The sequence below is a fragment of the Malurus melanocephalus genome, unplaced genomic scaffold, assembly GCF_030028575.1.
Source record: "Malurus melanocephalus ecotype Western Australia unplaced genomic scaffold, MMel_1.1 scaffold_142, whole genome shotgun sequence".
Lineage (NCBI taxonomy): Eukaryota > Metazoa > Chordata > Aves > Passeriformes > Maluridae > Malurus > Malurus melanocephalus.
The window spans coordinates 407,849-432,559 of NW_026623374.1; the positions used below are offsets into that span (position 1 = coordinate 407,849).

The 24,711-nt window shown below is 38.1% G+C and overlaps 1 long non-coding RNA gene across 2 annotated transcripts in view; it reads left to right on the top strand.

Annotated features, from left to right (window-relative positions):
* LOC130576455 (uncharacterized) overlaps nt 1-24,579 on the top strand; it is a 44,828-nt gene extending 20,249 nt beyond the window's left edge. The window contains exons 1-3 of one of the 2 annotated variants that reach the window (XR_008965658.1): nt 14,827-15,262; nt 17,470-17,818; nt 20,559-24,579. This is a non-coding gene — a long non-coding RNA (uncharacterized LOC130576455). Of the gene's footprint in view, nt 1-14,826; nt 15,263-17,469; nt 17,819-20,558 lie in introns of those variants that run through there. The other variant, XR_008965659.1, reaches the window with a different exon arrangement.
* Nucleotides 24,580-24,711: the final 132 nt, after the last annotated feature.

The window sequence follows — 24,711 nt, forward strand, 5'->3', positions numbered from 1 at the left end:
GTAGGTGACATGCACGAGTTTTGGCTGGAGAACCTGGGATGTGGGGAGCAAAGGTAGAAATAGGCTTATCAGAATTAATATCAAATTAAAACTATCCACAAAAGCTTTTCAGTCTGGTTCTCTGTTATTTGTATTTCAGTTCTGGATGAGCGCAATGCTCATAGGACACATGAAAATTCCTTGGAATTCAGCAACAGTTGTAAATGCTCATGTCTCTGGGAGAAAATCTAGTTATTCAATGTGTTATTTAAATATGGATTTAACAGCTGACAGAAGTTTGAAAACTTTGGTCTCTGTTTCTAGAACTCTCAGCATATCATTCTTAAAAATCAGTGTACTTTTTTTTTAATGTATGAAGACCTCTCACTTTGGCATTGAAAAACCCCAAATCACCATTTGTGTGCTTAAAACATCTGCAGGAAACAAAGGTGTTGGGCTGCTTTGCAGTGATCAGTTCAGCTCTCATTTCCATTTGGTAATTGCTGTGAAAGGTTTACCTGCTGTAGTGTAGTTTATTTTGTCTGGAAACGMCTCTGTCTCTGGCTGTGGCTGCTAAGCAACAGCCCAGATATTTACTGTCAAACAAATAAAACAAAAGCCTCATCTGCCACTTGGAGGACGTCATTGTTGCTGAGCCACTCAGCTGGCTCATCATATTTGAGAGTCAGCTTTAAACTTCGTTTTTGACCACACAGTAATTTAACTGTAGGAATCCTTTCAGTCTCCACATTAAGCATTAAGATCGTAACTATATGGAAGTATTCTAATGCCCCATATATTATTTATCTTAAATTATTATGTTTTTACCCCATCAAAGGGGGAAAGGGAAACTTACCTCATGAGACAGTCGAATTTTCAAAAGTAGAGTTAAGATTTTGGTTACCCTGGAACAATGAGGGATTTATTTAAAAAGTTCCTGCCATGATTAGAGTGGAGCCCTTCACTTCTACTACCTCCCATGCTTGACCCAAAACAATGACCAAAATATATTTCTTGGAATCAGTCTGGGGAAGAAAGAGGAATATAACAGAAAACTCAATCCCCAGAAGGAGCAGTCAGGCAGAAATGTCWCTGACAAAGGGAAATTACTACTGAGGCAAGTAGGTAATCAATAGTAATCAAGCTGGTGTCTCTAAAATACAGCAGTTTCCCTCAAGACTTGTATTATGTTCATCGGCAGTGGGTCAGAGGCCAAGACACACTAATTGCAATTGAGGTAAGCTTTTCAGAAAGATCCAGGAGACATGAAAAATTCAGTTTTTAATTTCTGCAACTTATCCCCTTCTACAAGGCTGTGGTTGCTAACTGCACCCTCTGTCACTWTGCCCACCAGCAAGTGGGTCTCTCCTTCCTGTCTCAGTAGGTTTGTGTTCTGGACATTTTGGGAACTGCAGATGGCATCTGCCAGATGTCTGCACACATCCAGTCCTACATAAGGAGAGGCCTGAAAAGCGCAGAGAAGTGGTTTTGGSAATAACTTCAACAGTGTTGCTAAAGCCTGTTGCCAAAAGTAGTCACCTAAATATCTCTAGAGCCCATGTGCTGTGCACCTCATTGTAGGGTTATGCAATTGTTTTAATGTAAACTAGGCAAATGAATTTCGGTCTTTTCAGCGGGTGTGCACTGGAAATAAGTGCTTCTGGCATGGTGAAAGAAATATTCAAGGAAGCCACGGCACCAAAATACCAAAGTGCTCTAGAACTGCCTTTTGCTGTTGCAGGTTTCAGCAGAGAAAATAATAAACAAGGCCTGAAAAATAAAATCCACTAAAYTGACTTAATGGATTTTGAAGCAGTTAGTTCCCTTACAAAGTCCTGCTGTGCATGGGTTTGGAATATTAATTTTACAGGCTAATCCATCTGGCCATCTGCTCATCTGAAATTCAAACAAGGCTGTGTATTGCAAGTTAGCATCCTATAACAGCCAATAGCTATAAATGATCAGCAGAATGTGTCATTCTGTCCTGCTCCTCCATCACTGAATGGCTACGACATGTCATTTAATACTTCAGCTACTGATTATTCCTGATGGGGAGGAAAGGTGAAAAAGCAAATGATTGAGCTGGTAGAGATGTTTGGCATGCATCTTGTGGATCCACTTTTTTGTCGCTCTCTCCTATGGTCCAATTATTATGGGTTGTGCCAAAGGCTAGAGGAAAGGCTGTGTTTAGATCTTTAGATTGGAAGTAGCGTGACAAATAATTTCCTCTGAGAATTACTTTCCTGTGGAAAGAATTGGTCTTGACTGGRTAGTCAAGACCAATATTTCAAGCTCTTGACTAGCCTCTGGAAACCATGAATATATGCAGGTTTTTTTGAAACCTAGTAAAAATTTGATTTGATGTGGTTCCAACCACCAAACTGAGGATTTCTGTGCAGAATTGAGAAATACTTATTGAGCTTTTTAATTTGTACCTGACTTTATTAAACATTCACTTAGTAGCTCATTCTCTCAGACTCAAAATCTTTAAATCACAAATATTTGCCTAATAATTTAAAAATTCTAACTCAGGTATAACAGAACTGGTATTTTTAATTGTCTTTTTTTTTCTCTCTTAACTTTAAACCTGAATTATAATTATTTTGTTTGAGAAAGGATGCCTTTGCAAAYCATATGATTTGAGTAGCTGCTAAAGTCTTTGATAAAGCAGTGGTATGCTTGAAATGCTTAAGATTTTTGGATATTATGATTATACTCTTCTCATTTCTGTAACTTTTGGATGGCATYATGTCTTTAGTTATGAAATAAACATGGAACTCTAAGCTATTGTTAGTTATTAAATTATTAATTCTTTATGTTCTTATGGTGCAGYAACATAAGAATAAAATAAAAAGAAAATGTGAGGTAGGATATAGCTCTGAGGCTTTTGATAATGATTTTTTGTCTGGCCACCTTTTGTGCCTTTAGAACACTTCACCTGTGTGAGTTACCGGAGACTTAAGACTTTATTTTTAAAGAGAGAAATCTTGACTTTCCACCCATTTTGTTAAATGAAGYTGCCTAATGTCTGGGTTTCCACTTCCCAATTCTGCAAAATGCATACAGTCAAATTTCACTGAATTCTTAGAAAAAAACCCCTGAAATTCTTAGAAAAAAACCTGAATCAAACTCGATATTTTCCCAGAACCTAAATGTAATTTGCTTTTGGAGTAATTCCATTAATTTTYCTAGTCTGTATGAGGAGTGGTAGCARGAACTGAATCATAATGTTTGGAAAKGACTTTAAAGTRTTTAGAAAACAATAAAATATTATTAACTGTGTAATTAATTGCTCAAACTCATAGCATTCCTAGTGCATTTACTTTGTTGTTGTAGTAAAAGGAGAAGTTAGATTGCCCTAGGAAATATATTTTTTTTGTACATTTTGAAACCACAGCAATTTGGGTAACATGTTTTAACCTACATTATGGTTATGAGTTGCTGCATTACAAGGATTCCTTGTAAAACCACTTCATTCCATCAGGGGCAACATCTTTATGTAGATAAATAATAACCATGAGAATCAAAGTGGCTCAAAAGAAATAAAAAAGGAGGAAGTTAATACTGAAAGAAAAGAAAAAGACTAATTTTTTTTCTCTATTTGATGTTGGGGAGGAGTCAGAGAAAGAAACCCTTTTGCTGAGAGCTCTGAATGAGTTTTGTTTGGCACCCTTCACGTGCCGTAGACCAGGATAACAAAGAAAGCTTTAAGTTTGCCTTRTTGAGGTTCACTGAAAGGAAAGAGTGTGACTTAAGGAAGAGTTTAGGTAGAGCCTAGGGAGGCAATTAAGTATTTTAAATATTTCTGTTTGCTTTCCACTGGAAGACAACATAGAGTTTTGAATACTCACACTTAAAAATACTGTGCATTTCCCAAGCAAGTCTATCTTTGCTATCTTCTACCTTGCCATTACCTAAAAGGAAGAAGCAAATTTTGATACAATTAAAACTAACACCAAAATGCTAAGTGGAAATAGGGTTTTAATTCTGATGAAGACAGAATGATAAATGGAGGAAATACTAATAAGACAGATTTTAAAGAAATCCCTCATAACAGTTAACCTTTTCTGAAATTGTTTGCACAAATGTGTGACTTGAAAAAATCTCACTGTAGATATTAGTAAGAAACTTGCTAATCTGATTAACTGATTGTACTGAATACACACTGTTTCCTTTCCTGTTTTTTTTTCTTTTCCTACTATAATTATTTTTATTGAGGCTTTTTTACATTTTAATGTGACCARAATAATTTTAAAATTGTGTATTGAATGCCTTCTGGGAGTGTTGAAGTCCTGGTTTAAGTTTGGTACAAGTGAACAATTAGTATGTTATTTGCAATCCATTGATAGWGTGTACATCCTCATGTCTGTGTCCCAAGGAAAAATGTAAGAACTCAGTTTGTTACTGACTTATTTTCCATTTTTCTGTTGTTTCTCTGTCTAATGCSTATTCTGACAACTCAAAATGTTGAACAAACAAATATGGAAACCATAAATCATAAAATATTCATATGCTTAGAAAAAAATACATATTTAGGTTTCTTTTGGTCTCCTCGGGATGACTTTTGTCTCACTGTTTCAGTTTCAATAAAAGAGACAGCATGCGCTAAACAGATAAAATATCCATTTATGTTTGAGGATATCAAGCCAAGTTTTGCCATCAGCTGTACTACTGCAAGTGCTGYAACTGCACTGGAATTACTGTGGTGTTATCTTGACAGAAGTAGATGGCAAATAATGAGGAATATAGTTGCTGTATATTCAGGGAAGTCTTGAATAGTGATATCTAACCACAGGCCATATTCCTCTCTTCGTTTCCAACAGGAAACTAAAGTCAGACTYGGGTTCTAGAGGAATTCAGTGGATGTTCATGTATTGCTCTGTGATGCAGTGCAGAGCCATCCTAGAGCACTTTGATCAAGCTTTAATTTACTGGTTAGGGCACTTTCTTTGAAAATAGGGGATGAACACCTTTTATCTAGGAGAACGTATTACTCAAGTCTCCCAGGATCTGMTTATATGCTTTAGTTGCTCTACTGTCATTTAAAATAAGGGCACTGACAATTTTTCCATCAATGTTGATAATGTGKGGTATTTCTTCTCACAGGAGAGAAGCAGATAATCTACCTCCCTGCCCATGAGGTGGAGAGTCCCACCATTCATGAGCAGCAGCCATTTGTCTGGGATTTSAAAGAAATAGAGTTGAGAGGTGTGAAAGATTTCTACATCACTGACCTTGTGTTAGTTATTTAACTCTCCTTCACCAAAAAGGCAGAAAAAAAAATCCCRTGAGAATAAGATGTAAACAGTCCTAGAATTTAACGTTTTCAGATAAACAAAATCAGTTGGTAAAGCATCAAAACTGCTGGCCAGAAAGAGCCCCAGCTAAATCAGGGGACACGTGGAGAAAAAAAGAGGCACGGGTCAGTGTGATGTGACAGCTCCTGGACTGACAGGAAAGCTGCTTTTGTGGTGATGAGTTTGTTTGAATGTGACAAGAAAAATCCTTCTCGCCTGCTCACTGCATGTTAGGGAAGAAAGAGAGTATTTTAAAATCTGAAATGAACACCTTTAGCCAGGCAGAAATATCTCTCATGAAAAAAATTTCTTTAAACATAACAAAAGTCATTAGATTGTTCTTTCTGCTTAAAATTGTTATTTCTCAGGTAATCTTCATTGTTTGACTGGAAGGTGGAAGATGCTTTTCAAGTACTATGCTGTTTGCAAAGTTTAAGAAATCTACTTAGAGAACAAAAGTTGTACTGTCTGACTGGTAGAACCAGTCACGTGGCTGGRAAAGAATTCCAAATGCTAAGTCCACAAATGAATGAAGAACAGCTCATGTGCATCCATTTATATTTGTTTTGCTTATAAGGAATGAAGGCTAAATGACTATGAGCGATTCACAAAAATTGTGTCTTGCAAGCAGCCTAAACATGAAAATTGAGGCAGTTCCTTGTGACTGGAATTTAACTAGATTTGAGTTTAGGAAACAGAGGTTCTCTATTTCTAGATATATATATTCGATTGCATTAGTTTTTACAGGAAAAAAAAAAAGATTTTGTTATTGTTCACATACAGTCAGGAAATCCTGAGTAAAGACTGGTGACTGATTGTCTCTGCTATCTTGCATCTTATCTAGAGGCCTTCCCTGTGCAAAACAAGTGTAAAATGCTGCCACACCGATRCAAACATAAATTATAATGTTAGACAGAGAGGAACACCCAAAAGAGTGGTGGTTGTATTAGCAATGACAGGGCTTGGGTAAGAGTCAAAACAAGTTTTATTTTTAAAACTATGACTTGCAACCCAAGTTGCTTAATTACTTGTGAGCCCTCTATTAAATATCCAGTGGTTGTAATGATGTAACTAAATTAAAACACCATCTTCACTAAATCCAGCATCAAATTTCCCTATCACCTGTCTCACAGATCTAAAAGAAAATGATGTCAGTACATGTGATTTCATTCATTTGACTGTCATCTTCTATGCTAGCAAGTTACTAAAACTGAAYAAGAATGAAATCATTTGTAAGTGAGAACTCAGCAGGGAAGGGCAATGCTCTGCAGTGAGAATGAATCTGGATAATCAGCTTTAACTCTAGAATTCCTCATTGCTATCAATGTGTGTCAATAGGCTGTCATTACTCATGCCACTATTAAAAAGGAATYAATTTTACAATTGGAAACAAGAATCCCTCCAGGCAGAAGGTTCACAAACCTTTTCAGGTATTTCTTGTTTCATCTGAAGTGTTTGGGCAGAGGATTGTTCACTTTGGTATTTWAATGGAAAAAAATACTCATGCATTTATTTCTGCTGATTTGGTACAACAGCAGTATCTGCTGCAGCATTGTTTATGAATTTATCATCCACCTGTAGATTTTCTTTTTTTCCTGAGGARGCAGAAATCACTGTGCTTTTTGTTCCAGAATGATAAATATAAGTTTGTGGATTCTTGTATTACCATTAAGGCTTGTTTCCACTTCAAGGTCTGKAGCGAGTGAATGAAGAAAGTCTGTGATGGGAAACAGCAGGAAGATTTTTGGCTGGATTTGGGCTCTGGCACACACATGTTTAAATGATGAACACTTTAGAGGTTGCCAGGTTGGCCTCACCATATCTGAGCGTTGTCTCCACTGATGTGTATTCTATGTGTGCATGTGGAGAGARTAAATGTCACATGCAGTGAACAAGACTCTGGGATTATTTTCCCCCAGCAGGTTTGTGTGCTCACCAGAGTGTGCCACCTCCTTTAGCTAATATTTGCAGTAACTTTATATGTTAAAACAAGGCTATGTAGTAGCTGTTGGTAGCTTAATCACATGGCTGCAAAATTAACCTTTGACCTCTCTTAGCCTAATCAGGAAATTGATTTCAGGAGCTATTCCTTAACCCAGGATATGTGGTTAAACATCACTAATAGGAAGTCTAGTAACAGGAAACGTGTGAATGCTAATCCATACAAACATAAACAAACCTTTGGCTTACATATAGTTTTATTGGAATTTTCCTCTTGGCTCCCTTTCCTTCAATAAACCAGAAAAAATTGCAAGCAAGTTATTAAAGTCTTTGAAAAAAATGAGGTTTTTGTTTTTGTTTTTTTTTGTTTTTTGTTTTTGTTTTTTTTTGTTTTTTTTTTTTTTTTTTTTGTGGCTGTAAATTTACTAGATTTTTGCTAAAGGAGACGTTCAAACTTGGGTAGAATTTTGTGAAGAATCGTTTCAGGAGCGTTACATGCAATTCACTGTCACTGCAGTTCTGATCAATGAGGTTTTTACCAGAAGGACATGAATTTTTAGGCAAACTACTAAGTGGGACTATTCCTTTTTATGTAACAGAATTGGGTGATGTAGAGAAAAAGGGCTTACAAAAAAATCTATTTCCATAAGGTCATTTTAAAATATTTTTGTAAACAAAATTGTCAGAAAGTCGTTGAAATGAATATAATTTCAGTACAGAAAACTAAATTGGAGAATTTGAAACATTTTTATTGTTCTCATATTGAATCCCTGCTGCATTTCATCAGGAAAGTGGGTTGGTGTAACTTGCAGGTAAACATGAACCAGTTAATCACTGTAGATATAAGTACAGGCCTTACCTTGCAAACCTGTGACTTTTACTTTTCTCTTCATACTAAATCAAAAAATCTTCATATCRAGCTCTACTGAGTTCAATGGGATATTGTGCATGTCCATTGACAGAGATCAGCTTTCAGGATTAGGGCCAAAGTAATTTTTCTGGGAGGAGTTTCGTTGAAGTCAAAGGAGGATCTTACGGGGGCAGAAAAAATCTAGTCTGACAAAATTCTTTCTCAAAACAGGAAAGAACAAGAGAGCTGTAGAACAGCAGCCTACAATCTCTGTAGTTGCTCTTTCAACCTCTCCAGGGTGAGTAAATCAGTGATATTCATAAAATAAACCCGGACAAAGCATTTACAATGCATATTAAACCAGGGGATATGTATGGCATTAGAATAGTGCCATAATGATATGTGTTCACTTATTTACAAAATTGGCTAACCCATGAGGCACACAATTCGTGGCTTTACTTTGCAGATAATTTTTTTCCTAAGGGAACATTTTCAAAAGAGTTCTTAAGATGTACTATTATGTTAACTTCAATAAAAATATTATTGCATGCAAAATGAATATATGATGATTATCTAAAATGTGTTTAATGATTAACAGCTGTGAAGTAAACTGTAAAAGAATCATATCAGTCCAGCCTTGTTAAATAAATTTGGGATTAATTCAATTTGCCTTAATACAATGTCTCCTCTAGAGATCATAAAAGCCTCTCTTCAGGGCACTGTAAAATTTGACATCCCTCTGAGTATTTGGTTGTCTTTCCATTTTTGGAGCCCTGTTTGCAGATTGATGCATTGTAGTCATTCACACCACTGTAGTCCAAAAGCTCTTTGCTTACAATACCCAGGCAAAGTCGTAAAATTGATTGTGATCACAGCCTCATTAAACACATGTTTTGTAAAGTGGGAGTGATGAGTGAGGAATATGCAGCCTGCAAAAGCCCTCCTAAATGTAATAATGTTAAAAAATGAAGAAAAAGTTGCTGTATAGAGGCGTGATAATATTTATACAAGCAACTCTTAGGGGCTGATTTTCTCATTAGTCTGGTGATGTTGGAATCATTCCTGAATCTAATAAATTTAAATATAGTTCAAGATTTGATCATAAGTTAATGGAATTTAATGAAAAGCTATAAAGAARAGGTGGAGTAAGCCTCAGAGTAGTAATAAGCAGCATTTCATTTGTTTGYTAGCAAAAATCAAAGATTTCTCGTTTTTACACATATATTACCATTTGGCAAGGGGTTTAATCAGTTCCCAAGAATAATATTTTTATAGCGAATTTCAATCAGGCAATAAATTTAATATTTTAAAATATTTGAACCTTCTGACACTAGTATTTTTCCATAGGAAAAAATCCCCTTGTTTTTCTTATAAATCTAGGTTTGTTTTTTTTTTTTTCCCTGGTTCAAATACTGCTTTTTTTTTGTTTTCTCTTAAAAAAACTGCTGGTACTTAAGAGAAAGGGTCTGTCTTTACAATGCTTGTTTTTATAGAACAGAAACTGCTRTCAACAATGTCAGTGTGAGGCACAGTGCTTTTTGACTTCAGTAACRTTCTAATGAGGATGTAATTTGTCTAATTAAAAGGTTATCTGTAAGATACAGCTGTCCCTTGTGCTGTTGGAGTGACCACAGAACTGGGCAGGTGTACCTGGTGAACCTRGGAATCCCTTCCTTCCCCCAAGAGGAAAGGTCTGGTTGGTAATTCATCTCAAGAGGCTATGTAGTTGTAGATGTTGGAAAAATGATGAGGAATCAGTGCCAAGTTCTACACCTCAGCCACAAGATCCATCTTTCTGATACGTCAAAGGGTGGGGCTGCCATCCACAGGGGTCTGGATAGGCTGGACAAGGACCCTACAGGGCTGGACAAAGACCCTATAGAGCTGTGACAGGTCCTACAGCTGCAGAGGAACAACCCCAGTTGTTAGCTGGGGCTAACTGGCTGGAAAGGAGCTTTGCAGAAAACAACTTGGTGGATGCCAAGTTGTCATGCAAAGGTTTAACCTTGTCATGCAAAAATATTTAACCTTGCAGCAATGGTTAAATATATCCTGRGCTGCGTTGGGAGAAGTGTTTCCTACAGGTCAAGGGAGGAGATCCTTCCCATTTCTGAAGTACTGATGAGGCCACTCTGGARTGCTSTGTCCAGTTCTGGCCTCCCAAGCACAAGAGAGACATGGRCATACTAGAAAKAGTCCACTGAAGGGCCATGAAGATGATTAAAGGACTYGAGCATCTCTCCTGTGAGGAAAGGCTGATGGWGCTGGAGCTGTTTAGCCCCAGGAACAGAAGGTTCAGAGAGTCTCTTACCCACTTAAGTAAATATATAAAGGAAAAGTGCAAAGTGAGTGGTGCCAGCCTCTTTTCAGTGGTACCCAATAACAAGATAAGAAGCAAAGAGTTCAATCTGAAGCAGGAGTTTCCTTTTGAGTATGAACAAACACTTTTCAACTTTGTAGGTGACAGCACGAGTGCAGGGTGCTCAGAAAACATGTGGAGTCTCCCTCCTCAAAGGTATTATAAAACTGCCCCGAGTCATGGGCCTGGGCAATTGTAGGTGACCCTGCTTGAGCAGTGGGGTTAGACTGGATCACYTCAAAAGGTCTCTTCCAACYTCAACCATTCTCTGGTTCTGTATTTTGTTTCTAGGCTTTCATAGGCAGTGAATCCAGTGACAGACCAAATGGAGGCTCTATCAATAGAGTGTGTTGTTTGAGCAGCCACTTACTGATCATRTCAAATAAAATAATTGCTCAAGTCTTGAGCATAAATGGAAACCTTAAACAGAAAAAATATGCAGTGTGTGGCTGTGGGGCTGCTGATTTTAGTCTGGTTAAGGATGTTATTACTTTAGATTTGTGCAGTGGAATGAGTTCATCTCACACCTAATGGACATTAAAGGTATCTTAAAACTGTAAATTTGCATCTCAGTTCCAGATAACACTCTCTCTGGTGTTCTCAGACTTATATATGGTACTAGAAAATTCAGCAGTCTGTTAACTTTTCCTCCAYCTTTAAAGAACATTGTAAGAAACACTCTGATTGCTTATATTATATTTTGTATATAAGATGCCAGCCTCTCAAGTCAGCAGAAACATGAAATTTTACAGGTAAAAAATCAATAATCTAGTTTAATTGTTAGATTGTTTAATTGATACATCAATTTTTTTTATACACCATAAATAAAAAACTGAAGCCTTGACTTCTACAAAGACAAACCAACCTTTGTCAAATGGATGCTGTTTATATTACTGTACCATATACCTAAGTAAAAACATGCTCTAAATGAATTTTTTTCACATCAGCAGTGTCCCATATCCAGAGTGTGTGGCTCAGCCCTCTTTSTATTCTATATGGACATCTGCTTCTTCAGTTTTAGGGCTATTTCACACTTGCAGTATATCCATTTAGAATTAAAGGCAATTAAGGTCCATGAATTTCAAACTGTTGTTATGATCATACTGGCTACACAATACATATTTGMAGCAGTTTGATTAAATGTGTTTACAAAGGATGTGATGAGCTATTGCAGGTTTACAGTTTTAGACATGCTGGAGGTAAAGCAGCATTTTGTTGTGTTCCAATATGCTAAAAATTGTTATAAGTGGATATTTCTTATCATAGCATTATGGTGATAGCCACAAGTAAGCATGTGTGAAATCCCACTTAACAAAATCAGTGCAACCCAAAGAACTGCCTTTTGATTTTGGGTACAGCAAATTCTGTTCAACATTATCATCACAATGCAAATGAGTTTGGAGCTCCTTGACCACACTGGTGTGGTGGAAAAAAAACWATTAAAATCCAGGGATTTCTGAGGAGCTCTGAAATGGATGGTGGCTCCGCACTATTATCCCTCCCCCTTTATCAACCACTTCCTCATGGCTGGAGGTCTGCAACACAAGTATTTGACAGCTGTTCAAACTATACAGAACCCCCAAAGTTTCAATTGTAAAATAAAGCAAAAAGATTTTGAAGCCAGAAATTGGGAGCAGAAGCTAAAATTCACTGCTGCTTTTCATTCTGCCTTAGTCTCTGAAATTTCTTTTTAAAGCAAGTAGCTTAAATTTCGGGGCATGGTATTTAGTCAACCCAAAATATTTTGCCTCAGCTCCCTTGATTTTCAAGCCCTTGTGGTTGAACTCTGAGTCTCTGTGTTTAGCTTGTACTTTTTTTTGTGGTTTAATATGTTTTCTTCCTGATATATTTGAGGCATCTCTGTGCTGAGGCGTCTCATCTGAAAGAGGCTGACAGCATATGATGGCAGAGAAGTATCCTTTGATGAGAAAATGCAAATCCCAAGCAAAACATTTGCAGAACCACTAATCACCATTTCCATACAATTGAGCAATGATATAGTATTTATTATAGAATGACTCAAAGGTAAGGCAGGCTCCTCATGAGAAATCCCACAAATAACTTCATGTGCACCCCCTCCACTCGTTTCTGCAAAGGGTAATTTTTRCCTCATTGCAATCAGTGTCAGGACTCCCTCAGTGTTCAGTGGAACTGAGGTTTGATCTCTTTGGTCCAAGGAATGACTTGTGAATAGTTTGAGGGGTTGCATAGTATAACAAGAAACTGTGTTGGCAAATATTGTCAAAAGGAGTTTGTAGATTTGGAAGGTGTGGTGCCTGGGTCTGATATTCAGAGATGCTCGGTAACCCCAGCTGTAGTTTAATTTTCGTGGTTGTGAATTCAGCCTCGTGAAATGAGGGAACTAGCAATGCAAAAGGACCCAAAACCTTGGAGAGTTTGAAAAGTATTAGTCTTAATTAGATTTATTAGATTTTACTTTCACTTTACTGTTGCAATTATGGCTACTTCATTTATTATTTTTCACAGTGCAGGTTGATAAAGAAAAATATATATCTATGAGCTTGTTTTTTTTTTTTTTACATGCTTTCCTTATTTAGTTCAATTCATACTGTTTTAATTCTGAACCTTAATATAAAGCTGTGGATATTGTAATTACATTTAATTATAATGAGCATGGGTTTAAAAAACCCTGATTAGTCAGGCTTGGGGTAAAAAAGCCCGCATCATTATGGTGGGTCTAAAATCTGATATTCCATGTTAGATCTTGTTTATTTCTACTAGAGCTTGGCTAGGAGAATGAATTCAAGCCAAGATTCAAATTTGGCATTTTTCTRTATCTAGAAGAACCTATAACACCCAGATATTCAAGAGTGAATGCCTTAGGCACACTTCCATTTCTGATTTGGATTCACAAAGGTTGAAGAAAATATTTAAGCAAAATATCATTTTACTTATCTGCCTTACAAAAATCAGACAAGGAAGCTAAGATGGAAAAAGCCGAAGGTCCTCTTTATCAGTGGGAAACAAAGTAGCTTCATTGTAGGGTATATGTGGAGTGCTAGGAGAAGACTTTAGCTGTTCTGGATCTACTAGCCTGCAGTGTCTTGTCTCCCTTGTAAACAGAAGATTGCATTGTGTTCAAAATTTCTAAGCTAATAATTATGCTTTATTTATCAAATCAGACAGAGACTGAGTCATTTGATTTAACAAAATTTAAGGTGTGATGGATCTCATTGTGGTGTAGATCAGCAAAAATAGGTCAGATGATTCATCTTTAAATGCTTGTTTTTCTTCTTTAACTTAAAAAAAAAAAATCCCAAATTGACTAGCTCAGTTTTAGACATCTGCACTCCAGGGGATTAAAATAAAATGAAATCTACCCAAATTATTCACAGTTTGGTCCCAGCTGGATAAAATAGGCTGTAATATGTTTGATCTGGTTCAGTCTTGATCTTTACAGGTCATGTAGCTGAAACTCTGGTTTGTTCTGAAAAGCGAATTGCCATCCTTAAGCTTTTGGGGTATRTTTCTGCTAAGGGCATATCTGCAGGTGAGCGGTGTGTTCGTAGCTGGGCTCACATGTTGGCACAGACCTACCTAAAGCACTTAGTTCAATAGAAACACTGTCCTTCCAGTTTTGTTCCCCTTCTGACCACCACTGGCCAGTGGATCAACTCTCTCAAAGATTTTGCAGCCAGCAAAAGCAGGAGGTGTCTGTCAGAGACCATGACCAAGGGAAGAAATGGATGAGACACKGAGGTGTCTCCAAGATAAAACATCCCAAGAGAAGGATGGGAAGGAGCCAAAGGGAAGCTTTGGTTCTTTCTTCCTTTTGCTCTGTAGGAAAGTAATTCAGGAAAGTTTAATGCTAAACTGGAAAGTTTAATGCTGTTTAACTACTTGTGCCTTGTGTTCAAGAAATGCTGCATCTGTTGCCATGCCAATCATATAAGCAGATCTTTCTGTAGGTCAAGTGGCTCTACGTTATTAATGTGAACGTATCTGAAAAAAGGCAAATACTGAGAACATTAAATAAAGTTCAGGTGCATATGTTTTATTAGGAACAGAAAAGGTGTAGGAATCTTTGAATGTGGTGAAGAGATTATTTTCTTGGGCTTTGTGTTTTGCTGRTTTATTCCTTTTGATTTTGAAATTCCTTTTTATTTCTTTCCTTCAATTTCAGACCAATTCTTTAACTTAAATTTGTTATCTTGCACTGTCTCAGGGAAAAAGCTGAAACTGCTCCTACAGTTTTCTAGTTTAGTCCTCTTTATAACCTCATTTCCAGAGTTAATATGACTTCCAATATTTGACCATGAGTTCAATTTTTTTTTATCAAACCCTGTTTTGTAGTATCTTTTYGCAGTTCCTAAGCTTGCTATTGTTGCCTTGATTATGTATTTTGTAAAGAATTGAATTTCTTGGAATTAAGCTGATTCTTGATTTYATCAATAATAAGTCTYCATCAAGTTAGGTTTATTTTTAAACTCAATCTGACTAGTTTAACAAGAAATTAAATGTATTCAGTCCCTGAGGTTATGAATGTGCTTTTAATTTGCTTCCAAAGTTGCTACTAAGTTACTTCAGCATTTTCAATGAGACACTACTTCCAAGGATCTGGCAGAGGAGATGGATATTGCTTGTTAGMACTGGTGTAATTAACCTGTAGCCATTTCTGGTGTCTTCTGTAGCTTTGTACCAAAAATAWCCAGTTGGATCCCCCTTTGGTTCTCCTCCAGTGTCTGCTGCCCTTCTGTGTTTCTTCTTGACTGCACAGCTTGGATCCATGCAGCCTTCCTGCCATCAAACACTGTGCTGTTCCAGTGGAGCATATATTAGTTCTCTGGTTCTTCCTCTTAATCTTTGTGTCTGTAGGTGAGGAAGAGGATTTATGAAATTATTTATGTTGGCATTTAGAAATCTTAACTCTCTCCCCTACTTTATTTTGGGATATAACTTAAGCAGCCCCCAAGTTTTAAAAGGGGATGAAGTTAAAAACAAGGTTCCATGACCTAACTGGGTTATGCATATTTTGAAATTGTCTAAGGGGAACTAAGAGTTTTCTAAGGGTTATAGTTCTTTCAGCAATGGAAAGAGTAATTTTATGACAAATGCTATTATACTTTGAAGGTAGAGGGAAGAGGTGAAAGTGAAGCCACTGCTTGTGCTAAAAATTGAAAGTCACCCTATCAGTACTCTTTACTTTCAGAGTAAAACTGACAAATCTGAAAGATCTAGTTCAAATGTTTGCCACTGACTATCAGGCATTTGTTTCCAAAGCTGGCACCAGTTTTCATTCTCCTGCCTTCTCAGTGATTGATCTGTTTCTTTCTGGTTTTCTTTCAGAGAACTTAATTGCATGATGTTTTTTCAAAAACAAACACATCAAAATGTCACAACATTAGCATAATCATAAAAMTGTCAAGCATTCAGTGCATTTGCAATATGTCAGAGCTTACTAGAGAACATATATTTTCATGCGATTAATGCGAGTCTCTGGATCGTGCCTTTGAATGGGCATCTCTTAAAAAGGTGACTAGTGGCTGCTACAGATTATTCCCATTAGGAAAAAGGATAWTTTTTCCCTAAAGTAGAATAAAATTGGTCCTTAAAAGCAACAGATTCTAAAGCAATAGACAGATGTAAAARGTCATCTAAGAAAAGGAAAYGTTTACTGACAGAATCATAGAATCATAGAAGTKTGGATGCAAAGAGATCATCTATCTCCARCCTCCCTGTCATGGGCAAGGACATATTCCACACACCACATTGCCCAAAACCCCATAAAACCTGGCCTGATGCTGTGKTTGTGTTCTGTGCAGATTTTTGTGTTGATCTCCACCTGCAAGAACCTGGAAACCTGGATCACAGATTTCAGTGCATGCCCTAATCTGGATGCACGTTTGTATTATGGGTTATATTGTTTTTTAAATACAGGTAGTTGACTAATGCTGTATATTTAAGATGACAAGTTAAGTTAAAAAGCATCTGGTACATGYTAATAAATACGCTTTTAAAATTGCWTCTAAACTTGCACAGACTTTGTTGCAGTAGAMTGATTTTGGGCAGTAATGTAATGGAAGGATTTGGGACTRTGAATCTCAATTGTAARAATGGAAATATGAAAAATGGGAGCTTCAGATACACATTGTAAAGCAACTATTATAATTTCCTGTGCAGAGTGCCTTCTTTTTTTTTGGCTGTTACAGAGAGAAATAACTACAAAATACAAGTAAATACTTTAAAATCTGGACATAGGAACCCTATTTATTGTCAGTGCAGTAATTTGATTCCCAACGTCCTCTTCTGGACTGTGTCCAGAGGTCTTCAGTTGGTTTGTGAAAACTGCCTTCATTAAGCTCTTGACTGCACTTGGTGAGACTCTTATCTCAAAAGATTCCTTGGCATTGTTTTTTCCGTGCATGGAAAGCCACAGACACAATCTGCAGTGTCCTGGTATGAGCACAGGAGAGGAAAGCAAGCCTGCTGTGAGCAGGGGATCTCCTCCTCCTTACAGCCTCTGAACCTCCTAATAGGTTTTTCTGAGGAGTATCCTGTGTTGTCACAGGACATTTCTCTCTTAATGTCTTGGTTCAGATGGGCAGATRTTTGCCTTTTGCACATTGCACTTGTGAGAAATACAGTGGACTATAAATTGGTCAAACAGCAGGCAAAATGTATCCCACTGGTAACTTTCTSCCTCTAAATATGTTTGTGGAGAGCAAAAGCCTTGTAAAGCCCTCCATTTATGYTAAGGACAGAGTCATTACAGGTAGCTTTTCCAAAGGTCTCCTCCCTTTAAAGAATAAAAATTAAGTCTCCCTGCTTGGYTCACCCTTGTGCTCTGTAATGCACCCACAGCAGTGCCAGCTGGTGCTGCTGAGGTGGTACCAGGATCCCTGGATCTGGGCAGCAAAAGGGTCACTTCAGCAGAAACTGCCACAGGGCCCCCAGGGGATAAATACCACAGGGTAGGAACTGGCAATGAATGGCTGGATCTGCATCCTTTGACTGCTCTTCTGACCTGTTCTGTCTCGAGAGAGTATTTTGATGTTGCTTTCTCCTTTTTTTTCCCCCTCCAGATAACTTTCTGAACCTTACAGAATGTTTGATGTTCTTTGACAGAGGGAGTGTGTAACTGCATGTCCCTCTCCAGCAGCAGAAAGGAGGTRACAGTGGCTTCAGTCTGTGAACTGACTGTGAGTGAAAGGGAGAGATGTGCCCACACCCACATGGACCTGCTGCAGCGAAGAGGACATTTTGCTCATTCCTTCATTTCTCCTCATTCTTCTGTGGCCTAGAAAATTTGACTTCCTCTTCTCCAGTGTCTGAGCACCTGTATCCTTTCTTGGTCTACTTGGTCTCAATTCGTAATCCCTGAATTGATGATGTGATTCTGTCAGAGATGTCAGAGATATGGATTTGGCAGTGGTAAGCACTGATAATAAAACAGTTGCAAGTCAGGTTTGTAATCCATCTGCTGGACATCCAGATGCCAAGGATGGATTTAAATATACATGTGAATACTTCAGAAAACATTCCACAGAACTGTGCTATAGRAATAACTTCCTTCAAAATTCTGAAATTTTGAACAAAACACTGAAATGTTTGCAATTGCCTGTGTAATATGTACTTTTTACATTAAACTCTGCTCTGTGCTRGTTTTCAACATGTAAGAACAGGTCCTGCCTTTCCCTTGGGATGTGATAAGCTAGCAGCAGAGAAGCAGCACTTGCCTGCAGAGCAGTAAGTCCAGTAGAAATAATCAGGATTTGGGTATTGAAAAGCAGAAAACAATAGGTATGCGTGTAAAAAACATTGGGAGCTTTCTGAATTATTTTCAGGTGCCTTTTAAAATCCATCTATAAAGATGAAAACAATGTCAGATTTTTCCAAAGTCTCTTTTTGAAATGAGTTTTGAAGGCAGTTTTCCAGGTGATGTACATTTTCCATTCAGCAGCCCATGTGATGCCATGCAAAATTCCTGTCCTGCYGCTGCTCAAGGCAATTTAAGATTTGACAGTAATGTTGTGAAGACGGCAGCAAAATATTTCAGGTGTGCAGTCAGACCTCTGGATCCATCCCTGTCACGTGGAACTGAGTACAGMTGCAGGAGCATGGAGCAGAGGAGAACAGTCTCTGCACTGCCAGGAGCATTTTCTGGCGTGATGTGGAGATGCCCCACGGGAATTGCTGCCTCTGAAGTCGGTAGTGGGGCTGTTGGGGTGTGAAGTGTGTAACAAAGGGTCAGCCACAGCTCCTCTGCTCTGCAGGTTGAGGCAGGGCAGCTCACGAATCTGTCTTATTCTTTCTCTTGTGGATGAGAATKGCAAAGGGAGTTGTCTTGTTGCACTGCCAGCACAACAGTCACGTTCTCCCCCTGAATTTGTAGACTTGCACCTAAACATCTCCAATGTGCTCAATGATCCGTTATCCAGAACGGAGTTTTCACGTTATGTGTGCAGCTGGTTCATGCTGCCTTCTTGTTTCTGCCCCCTAGGAGACCAGTGGATTTCATTCCTTAGCTAACATTGTTTACCTTCAGAGACCACACATGTCTTTGCATGATGACCTCATGTAAAGCTGGTAACTTTTGCATGTCAGGAATGAAAAGGAAAAGTAGAAACAAAATGGGAAGCATGGTAAGGTGTCAAGGAAAGGGAAACAAAATGGTGCGATCCAGAATGTTACATCTCTTTGGGGTGACTTCGCTGAGATACAGATTGAAGGGACAGATCTTTTTACTATTATTCCTCAGAATCTAAAGAGAAGAAATTTGCTTTGCTGGAGGCCACTTCTTCCTGAGTGCATTCATATACAAGTGGTTTGTTTCAGTGCACAGGGACACATTCTGCAGTATTAAAATCAGTGGGAATGTTGCTACTGAAAATAGGAAAAGCATTTTATCTCTGTTTCTCGTAACTGACGTCACAAGATCTTAGAAAGGGTTTTACTGCTCTTAAAAACAATSTCAACCTTGTTTTATTGCTGGTGCCTAATGCCTTCATTCTAAGTGGCATTTCACCATGCTGATACCCAGGATGCTGTGCCTTGTGAATTCAGGGAGAAAGTTACACCCTGGAAAGGTGTACGAAAACAGCACTTAGAAAGAAACAAGTAATTAAGAGATCTGGATAGAGGAGGGCGCATCAAAAATAACAATTTAACAAAGTAGGTGTCTGAGAACAAGAAACAGGAACTGGGAAGGTGAGGGTTCAGGTGAACTTGTAGCCGAGAACGGTCGTGGTTATACTGGATCCTCAACTTGTTGCACTCTCAGCTGCTCTTTCCTCCCTGGAGTCTTTCCAGGGCAGATGGTGCAGCTGAGGCTGCATGGCCTGAGGCAGAGTGTTGGAGCAGCAGCATGTTGTTAGCTGGCTTAGCAAAAATTGTCTTTTTTTCTTTCTCAGTCCATGTAGCATAAGCTGAGGGCTGACTCTGATTTACTGTTTTCCTGTGGTTGAATCCAGGGAGAAGTGGGCTGTAATAATGGCAGCAGATTGTATATTTTCTTGTCTTTGGATGGTTTGGGAGCAGGTCAGTGATAGCAGTGGTTTTCAGAGCAATGGGGATTACCTGTCTGTTATATCTCCCTTTTCCCACCTACTCCACTCCCCAAGCTGAATTACGTTTTTTGAAACAGTTGGGATTTCTTGCACAAGTTAACTTGCTAGAACCTGTGCAAACTGGGTTCTTGCTGTTCCACTGGGTCACTGTCAAGTCTATGCACAGCCACAGTTTTCCAGTTTCTTTCCAAACATCTGATTCCAAGCTGGCTGAATCTAGATCTCCAGGAGGTTGGTATTCCCCCCCATAATATTTCTGTGCACCCTCATTTACTGGATCATTCTGAAGACCAACAGCAGAAGCTCTCACTCAGTAGGTGATGGCTGCAAATTCCTGAAGTGGGGAAGAGGGCTCTGAAAGTCTTATCCCAAACCTGGATTTTTCTCTGTATTTGATTTTTTTCATAGTTCTGTTTTATTTATTTGTTGCCCTGAAACCTTCACATCTTCTCTTAAAGTTATTTTCAATTTAGGTCTTCAGTAGAGAGTAGTAATTTTAGATGAGTCGTTATACTTTTTTTTTTTTCCTCATAACACCTACCAAATACAAAGCACTTTTCTACAGGATATTGCTCATTTGGATTMCACCTYTTTTCCTTTTTTAGGAGTGTTAAAATGATGTCACTGAATTTGAACAGCAGCAAACCTGAGGCCCAAGCAGARAAATATGCAGTCTTTCTCGAGACATGTTGAGACATCCCCTTGCAGCTGTAATGGGTTATCAGCACAACATCTCCACCCTTTCACCAGATGCAACTTTGTCTTCAGACTTCAGCTRTATATCATCTGATCTCAGCTGGTGTCAAAAGACCCAGGAGCTCTCTGCCTGTCTGCTGGGAACGTTGATCCACTCACCACAACTATGTACAAGATGTGAAGCCTTTCCTTTCCTTGCGCTCTCTTTCTCTCTCTCTTAAAAAAAAAAAAAAAAAAAAAAAAAAAAAAGCAAGCTGTCAGTATTTCAGAAAGTGTGAGGTGTGAGCAGCAGATCTTTGTGTACTTTAATCCATAAATAAACATTTCTTCTTTTGAACTTCATTAAAATTGGATGTGTTTTCACTGTAAAACACTTCAGCACCCCTATCATTTAGACATATATGGTGATGAATATTGCAATTAAGTTTTGTCTGTAGGAATAATTGTGGTCTGGAAATACTCAATTTATGCCAAAAAAGTAAATAAGAATCAGACTACAAGATATACTGCTTATAACAGTAATTTAAGAACAAGATATTAAACTATGCTCCCGCTGTTTTTAACAGGCTGGGCCATACACATCTTTGTTTTTGTGACCAAGCTTGCAGGGAAGTTGTGGAGAGGTGAGTTTGATTTGACTTCAGCACAATTATATCTGACTTTCTTCTGGTAAGACTTGTTGATGTATCACATTCAAATCTCCAGCTTTGCCTTCTCTGCATTTGACCTGAAGAAAGGAATTCCTGCTTTAAAATGCTCATCAATCAGTGCTGCGCRGTTAAGCTGATAACAAAGCTAAGGCTAAGCCAGTGCTAATTTAGCCAACTGTTACATTACTGACAATATTTGTCAGCAAATGATTTTAATTAGACCAGCATAAGGAGATAAGTAGGCTAAAACTAAGCAAATGACTAAAACTAAMGAGGGATTCTGATGACAAACAAGTCCTGATGAGAGTAAGAATGATTTTTTTTCTTTTTRCCACCAATGTCTGAGTAGCACGTGGGAACGGAGAGACGGCACTAATCACATGAGAAATCGCCTTAAAATGATGCTGCTGYGCTGGAATGCTGAGTCGGTGTCAGGAAGGCTCGCAGGGTTTGAGCAAGTGCTGTGTAAACTTCCTGGGGAGCCTTGCATGCCGGTGACACGGTGACATGGTGACACTGTCCCCCTGCCCCGGCCGGGCTCCTTTGTGCCCTGCCTTTGGTGCCTTGCCTGGAACAGCACAGGGAAACCTTGTGTAAGGGTAAAGTGAAGAGGCAGCAGCACTTGGGCTGCGAGGTGATACAGGGGAAGGGTGTGGAAAAGGACCTACTGAAATTTGTGGCYGTAATTAAGAACAGGTAGGGGGAAAAAATGGGATGAGAAGGCAGGAAAAAATGTGGTATTTCTTTCAGGAAAGAAGTAAGAATGGAGAGGCAAAAAGAAAAGCATTGTTTTGTGTTTGAACATGGAAAAAACAAGTTCGGGGTGCATAACCTGCTGCTCTACTCATCTCTTTCTCTCCCTACATAGCTTCTTTGTTCTGATTTCTCGTGGAGTATTCCTGCTCCTGTGTTATTTCCCCCTGCCTGCCCAGGGTCTTCCTGAGACCTGCTGGCAGAGGGAGGTTTTCACAGCCTGACGTGTTGATTCTGAGAAGTGTGAAGGAAACAGAGCCGTGCTGGATGATGTGACTCACCTTGGAGAGGTTGCTGTTTTCCGGCTGAGGGAAAGTGTGAAGTTTCAGCTTTGCTAGTCCAGATGTTTTAATGGAAATTGCTGCAGTAAGAGAAACCCTGGCCTGCGTGTCTTGCTCAGTCCTGAACAGGAGAATAACAAATTACATACTAACATAAATCTTTAATGATTTATGATAAAAAAACCAAATTAGATGGCGAGCAAAATACTAGGTTAATTGACTATGGGTTCCTAAGTTCCCCAAAAGGTAGCATTCCAGCCAAATATGGCTGAAATATCAGCTGTCATATGATGAATATTTTAAAGAAGATTCTATTATACACCTAGGGGTTGATTCGCTCCAGTAATGAGGACAGTTACCTCTAGGGAAAGGAAGCTCTATTATGCTTGCCACTTAACCAGGGGCTGGTTTGACAGGCATCAGCTCAGAATATATGTGTATATATAGGGAATCACAGCAGCTTGTCTCAAGCTTACTGAGCAGGAAATGTTGTGCTGTACAATACTCTGGGTTTCTATCTATGGATTTGTGGATGGCACTGAGTGGGATTCAGACTATTTTTATTCCTGAATCTGATTGTTGAGGTGGAATCCATCACCTACTAAATATTAAATCAGCAGGTTTTTTAAAGAGCAACACTGTCTCTGCTGACTTGAATATCCTTATGTGGCCCAGAGGAAAAGAGAAACAAAGACAAGATGAGAAAACTATCATCTTTGGCATTCTTCTTAATATTAATGATTTCTCTAAAGTTTTCAAACTGTTGAAGGCAAAAAGTGAGATAGAACTTTCACATGGGTAAGAAATGACCCAGGTGAAAAAAAAGCATGCATTATAAAAGCCATGGTGAAAATTCTGGAGTTGAATTATTTGTTGGAAGAGGTGGAGAAAATGTATCAACAGATTATTTTTTAAACAAGTTTTGTTTAATTGCTTCCAAACAAACATAGCTGGGAATTATTAGGAATGTGTCAATTCAAAATTACTTGAACAAATTMATGTGGATGCAATTTATGTCAGATTTCACTCTGAGTGTGGTTTCTGAAACCCAGTGTCTGCTAATGCTGAAGTTTTGAGATAACTACCCAACTTACATGCTGTTGTTCATCTTACCAGACAAACTGGAATTGTTAACAGCTCCTTCATGTTTTTCTTTTTAAAGTTGCRCTTCATAGGCAATATCCAAAGACACCAATCTGTGGGGTTTCTGAATGAGTAGTTCTAACATACCCATGGTTGCCTCTATGCACACTCATCATGCACCACTGCACAAATAAAAGCCCATCTCTGTCACTCTTAAAGGATGCTTTAAGCCCTCTAAGGATTTAATTTAGGATTTTAAAAATCYCTTTTCTGATAATCAGCAGGTAAGTGATAAAACAAATGCACAACAAATGATGTCATATTTTTTTGGTTTTGCAGTTTGTAAAGTAGTCACATTTCAGTTCCAGATATCAAAATGAATAATTGTTACACCAATCTTCTAAATGCAGGAAGATTCTTAAAGAGTTTCTAGTTGCTTACTGCTAAGATGGAAGCTCACTTCTAATGTCACATTTTTAAGGTCTCAGATAACATACGAAAATGTCCTGGATGTCCTGACATTTAAACAGCAAATCCCATGCCATCCTATGGTAGGAGAATTCCAGCCCTTTGCTTAATTTCAAATAATTCTCTGTGTTTGACCAGATGAATTACCTAGGTTTCTGAATACAAATGATTTATTCTGATRCTCTTTGTTGGCTAAACTGACCTTTCAATGCAAAAAATGGGACAAAATGAAAGTATTCATTAAGTTGGTGGCTTTGCATATTTCACATGCATTTTTTAAGATGATGTTACATATTTATCAGTTTGTCTTAGTCACAGACTTGTTGCTGTGAATGCTCTGTACATATGTGGATATCTGAGCTGCTTTGTAGGGGAGGTAAGGAAAAAAGGAAAAATCTAATATGAAATGGAGAGGGAATAAGTGAGATGAGGAGTTAGGAGTTGTATAGTTCCCATTTATGCACATGATTCTTTAGAGGTTRTAGGGTTTCCTTTCCCAGTGTAACTTGGTATGCACTGGGAGTTTTGATCAAATGTTGATGTTATGTAAAACCCAGCAGTTATTATTTTTCATCTTGAGATATGGGTTGAATAATCTTAAATTGTTCAGGGATTACAAACATCTTTGTCATCCTATCAGTTAATTCATTGTCTACATTGGTTTTAATTGTGTGTGAAAAAGACAATATTTGAATAAAACCATGCTTTCTGTTTTTGATGAAAAGTTGTGTTTCTGGAGTTTGTTTTAGATTTGTGCCCTGTGATATCCTGTTATGTAAGCCCACAACATAAAGACTTCATCAAGATTTGGAAATTTTGGGAAAAAT